The sequence below is a fragment of the Dromiciops gliroides genome, chromosome 3 (genome assembly GCF_019393635.1).
Source record: "Dromiciops gliroides isolate mDroGli1 chromosome 3, mDroGli1.pri, whole genome shotgun sequence".
Taxonomy (NCBI): Eukaryota; Metazoa; Chordata; class Mammalia; order Microbiotheria; family Microbiotheriidae; genus Dromiciops; species Dromiciops gliroides.
In genome coordinates, this window is record NC_057863.1 from 270104917 (window position 1) to 270110916 (window position 6000).

The window sequence follows — 6000 nt, forward strand, 5'->3', positions numbered from 1 at the left end:
ATATCAAGGTCTTCAAGATGATATACAAGATTGGATGGGTGCTGCATATCTTACTGATGCCCCATTATTCCAAAATCCCCTCCCTGCATTTCCCTCCCAATGCTTTGTTTTGTTTTTATTTTTGTAATAAAAGTATTTTATTATTTTCCATGTAAGGATAGTTTTCAATATTTGTTTTCATAGGATTTTTAGTTACAAATTTTTCTCCTACCCTCCCTTCCCTCCCCTCTCCCCAAGATGTAAAGCAATCTGATATAGGTTATATATGTACAATCACATTAAACATTTTTGTGCATTAGTCATATTGTGAAAGAAGAATCAGAGCATAAGGGAAAAACCTCAAAAAAGAAGGGGAAAAAAACAGCCCAAAACTAGAAACAGTATGGTCTGTTATGGGCCTGGGGTACCTCAGAAGTTTTTTGGGGAAATCAAGGAACATTCTCGTTGAAACTAAACCAAAGGACAGACACACCTAAAGAGATAAGTATCTGGGAATCTGGACTGAGATAACTCCAGGACCACCATTCTTCATTCCAGTCTCCCCCACCCCTTGAGGAGATAATCCTATCAGGTGTGGCTGCTGCCAAAGTGGCAGGAGGGGACAGAACAACTGACCCTCACCTTCTAACCCACCACCCAATAAGGGAACTTTCCACAGTCAGAATGATGTAGGAGGCAAAAAGGGGTTAATAGAAAAACCTAAGACCCAAGCTCTAATTCAGATATGAGCTCTAAGAGGGATTCAGACCCCAGTTAATGCATAACTTACAAGTCAGGATGCTAGGTTATTGTACCCACAGTGATCAGTACCCATAACAGGACCATAAAGGGTCAGGTCATATAACACTAAGACACAAGACAGGGTATAGAAAATCTAATGAAAAATGAAGATGTTTTGAAACTACCAGAAAGAGACATGCACAGAAAAGGCCAAATTTGTCCCCAGATTCACCTTATGACATGTAAACCCTCAAAACACACCTCCACTGAAAAAGGTACCCATGGGGGGGGGTTGGCTTAGGACTCCAGGAACTCCAAATTATCACAGGCCCTCCCCTGTACCTCCCTAAATTGGAGATTATTATAATGAGACTGATAATCAATTTATCCATACTATAAATATAACTGTCTTTTCCTTCCCTATTTGAGAGATACCTTTCCACTTTTTTGGTTCTCTCCCTGTGTTCACTCACAGTATTGCAATAAAACTTGGGAAACTGAGTCACTGAGTTTTGTAATTCTTTTGGAATGACTCACGATCAATTTGACCCTGAATCCATCCCACATCAAAGGAAAGCTGGCTCTTGTAAACTTGCAAAATGGTATCCTCTGTCTAGGTGTGTAAGATTAGGGCAGAGAAAAACATTTCTCCATACCACCAAAATCCAGGCTGTACTGGGTTTGAAGACCCTGTTTTTGATGTTTGGAGACCTGCTGATCAATTTCTCTTGTCTGTTTACATGCTCCTACCGTCCCCCCACCCCTCCATCTTTGAAAAAGCTTTTTAAGTAGGTGGTTATATGGTAAGTCTTCCAGGATATCAGATAAATGAAAGATAGCTCATGCACAAATAATGTATCCCATAAAGTTTTGGAAGGATTTGGGGTGTCACAAATGATTAGGCCATGAGGCTTAGAACAGGCCTTCTGTTCTTTTCAGTGTTTTTCTCTGCAAAAAGGAATAACAAATTCTTCTTGAATTGAACTGAAAAAAAAAATTTGAGTGGTTTCATTTTCGGTATGTCATCACATCATCATCCCATCCAAAATGAGCAGAGGTGTTGTCCTTTCATTTTCCTTATTTCCCCAGTATAGCTTAAACAATAGCTAAACATCCTTTTTGTTGTCTTTAGTCTTCTTTGCAAGCCTCAATTCATTCTAATTTTTGGCACTGTATTTAAATACTAATCTGATAGGACCATGCCACAATTTTATATTCATCTTCTGTAAATTGCCCTTGCTTTCCGTCTTCTGCAACTATTTCAATAATTCTATGTTCATTAGTGAGTTCTCTGCATATCCATATTGGTTTCCTTAGATAACTCCACTTTTTCTTTCTCAAAGGGATTTTCTCTTGGTGCCTTCATAAGTCAATTTTTTAAAGATTTCCATCTCTCCTGTGATGATCTCCCATGTGGAATTTTAGTCCATGAGATCTTACCTCTAATTTCTCAGAAACCTTTGAAATCAATCTGCTCCCAAATTTCCTGCCAAGATGACTGCCTGAAAAGGAGAGAGACTGCCCAGCTCCCATATATACACTCTAACAATCCCCTGAAGTTTACATCAGACTAAATAACAATCAAGAAATCCAGTGAGAAACCACAGGAAGTGACTTCTTCCCACTCAAAACAGCACAAGAAATAGCCAGACAAGTCTGAGGGCAAGAGCCAGCAAAGTCTGCAGAGCCTAGCATAGCCTCTCAACACAACCAGAGGATGGTCGTGTCCTACATTGTTGTTGTTGTTGTTTGTCCTTCTTTCTCAAAGAGGACCATGACATTGGGGTGATGGCAATGACTTTCATTGAACTGGATGTAAGTGAGGGAGGGCTGTGCAACCTCACTCTCTCCTCCAGAGTGGGTCCAGTGGCAAGATATATATCAAGACAACTGGATTTGGACTCAGATGTTTGAGGCAATTGGGGTTAAGTGACTTGCCCGGGTCACACAGCCAGTCAGTGTCTGAGGTGAAATTTGAACTCAGGTCCTCTTGACTCCAGGGCCAGTGCTTCATCCACTGCACCACCTAGCTGCCCTGTGTCATACAACAGCAAGAGTGGAGAGTTCTCCCAAGAAAGCACTAGGATAAGTCAGAGGCAGCCAAGGTGGGGGACCTTGAAATTGCCAGAGTAGTGATGGAGACCAGTGTGGTGCTGGCCAGTGTTGTGCCGAAGTGCTTTCACTGAGAATGGCCAGGCCCAGAGGCTTTGAAGTTCCTAACACTCTTTGTCCTAAGGCACCAAGATAGGGCTCTGAAGATCTAGCACTCTGAACTGCAAAGATCCTGGGAAGCTTAATCCCTGGAAGATCAGTATAGGAACAGTAACAGGAAGAACAGAACAGAAAGAGGTCAATATAGGAACCCAGGTGACCTGATACAAAACCAAGCAGTGCTGACTACCCTACCCAAAAGCAGAGGAGGCTGAACCTGGTCCTGGAATGTATGATTCTTCATGACCCAATTTGGGGTTCTCCTGGCAAGATACTAGAACGGTTAGCTATCTCCTTCTCCAGCTTATTTTATAGATGAGGAACTGAGGCAGTTAAGTGACATGCCCAGGGTCACACAGCTAGTATGTGTCTGAGGCCAAATTTGAATTCAGGAAGATGAGTCTTCCTTACTCCAGGCCTGGCACTCTATCCACTGTGCCACCTAGTTACTTCCAGGAAAACTTTAACCAGTACCACAAATCATTGCAAATCTAGAGATCTATCTATCTCTCTATCTACCTCTTTCCCTACATCCCTCCCTCCTTCTCTCTCTCTCTCTCTCTCTCTCTCTCTCTCTCTCTCTCTCTCTCTCTCTCTCTCTCTCTCTCCTCCCTCTCATCTATCTCTCATCTATCTCTAGATGGAGAAAGGGAGGGAGTTGCAGAAAAACCTTTACTTTTGCTTCATTGACTACTTTGACTATGTGGATCACAACAAAATGTGTCAAGTCGTCAAAATGATGAGAATACCAGATCATCTTATTTGTGTCTCCTGAGGAACCTGTAAGCAGGGTAAGAAGCAACAGTTAGAAAGAAGCATGGAACAACTGATTGGTTTAAGATTGGAAAAGGAGTTCTAGAAGGCTATATTTATTATTTATTTAACTTCTATACAAAGTAAATCATGTGAAATGCCCAGATAGATGAATCAAAAGCTGGAGTTAAAGTTGCCAGGATATCATATCAGTAATCTTAGATATGCAGATGATGCTACTCTGAGGGCAGAAAGTGAAGGGGAAGTAAGAAGTCTTGATAAGGGTGAAAGAGGAGGGTATAAAACCTGCCTTGAAGCTTAACACCAAAAAATCTAAGAACTTGGCAATTGGTCCCATCACTTCCTGGCACATAAAGGAAAAGAAATGGAAGCAGTGTCAGCTTTTATATTCTCAGGCTCAAAGATCACTGCAGATGACGACTGCAGCCACGAAATTAAAAGATGCTTGCTTCTTAGAAGGAAAGCCATGGCAAATCTGGATAGCATAGTAAAAAGCAAAGTCATCACCTTGCCAATAAAAGTCCAGTTTTTTTAGAGCTATGGTTTTTCCAGTAGCAATGTATGGCTGTGAGAGTTGGACTAGAAGGAAAACTGAGTGCCACAGAATTGATGCTTTCGAATTGTGATGCTGGAGAATATTTTTGAGAGTCCTCTGGACAGCAAGGAGAGCAAATCAATCAGTACTTTTAAAAAATCATTCATTCTATTCATTGGAAGATCAACTACTGAAGCTAAAGCTTAAATACTTTGGCCACAAAATGAAAAGATAGAACTTATTGGAAAAGACCCTTATGTTGAGAAAGATTAAAGGCAAAAGAAAAAGGGGCAGAGGATGATAGATAGTGAAATGGAAACAACAAACGTGAACTGGGACAGACTTCAAGAGATAACGAAGGGTAGAAAGGCCTGTATTACATGCTGTGGTCAATGGGGTCACAGAGTCAGACAATAAAACAACAACAAAAAGATCTACCAAGAGGAGAGAATAATTGTAATAACTACAAGCAAATATTAGGGAATTCCTCATCCCAGAAGTCCTAAGATCTTCCTGGAGAGTAATTCCTCCCCCCTTGATCCTTTGACTGGACCTCAAAACAGGCTAGAAGATTAAACAATTTTTTCAGCATCAGCTGAGGGGCAGTTGCCGGGTGGATAGCCATGGCTAAACAAATGTTACGCAGTCTTAGGGTAACATTTTGGGCAGCAAAAAGAACCTGTGAAGTGAGGCTGCTCAGCCACTTTCCTTATTTGGTAGGTTAAGTCATAGGAAAAGGATGTCAGGTGATTTGGAGGAGAATGTGTTAACCTTGAGGTCTCAGGAGTTGCCAAGAGACTATCTTGTGGCAGGAAATCTCTAAATTAGTGGAGGCTTCCTTCAAGATAGAATCAGTGAGCTTCTGTTAAAATACAGACTGAGGGTCTATCTTTATACTACCCAGTAGTTTTGTTTCTTTAATCCCTAAGATTACTTTTTTTTTTTCCCCCCTGGGGAAACGTTTCCCTTCCCCCTCCACAGACTCACAGTATACAGGTTTTATCCATTTCCTGTACACCCTCAAAGGAAAGAAAAAAAAAGGATTTTTCACAGGGACTACATGAATACCTGACAGAAATGAAGCAAGAGATTTGGGGGAGGCAGAGCAAAGAGGGTTAACTGACTTGCCCAAGGTCACACAGCTAGCAAGTGTCAAGTGTCTGAGGTCAAATTTGAACTCAGGTCCTCCTGAATCCAGGGCTGGTGTTTTATCCACCGTGCCACCTAGCTGCCCCCCAAGAGGTTTTTTTTAAAGCTCTGAAGAATTATAAGGAAAATAAACATTTTTTTTAAAGTACTGAGTGGGATGGGAAGTACACCCACTGACCCCTGTAATAGAGACTCGAGGAGAAAGGAGGCCAAAGCACTGATTTTATTTCTTTCGAAAGAAAGGTGTACCACACTCACTGGGACAACCAGGAGGTGTGACACACTGAGATTAGGAAACCAAGCAGTTTTTATACTCTTTACAGACATCTAATTTGAGCAAAATGTGGTAATTGGATTAATACTATATGTTCAGCAATAAATCTTTCTCCTGGGATGTTCAGCGATAAGACTCTCTCTCCTGGGTTGTTCAGCAATAAGTCCCTCTCTTTGGTCAGAGTGCCCCAACCTCAGGGGTTCAGCCGTAGGTTATTTTGCAAAATTTCCTGTTTCAGCAACAATCTATCATATCTACTTAATATCTTGGTGCAGACCCTATGAAGCAATTTTTAAGTTGATATGCCTATATTTAGAAAGGGGGATAGTAGCTTCCC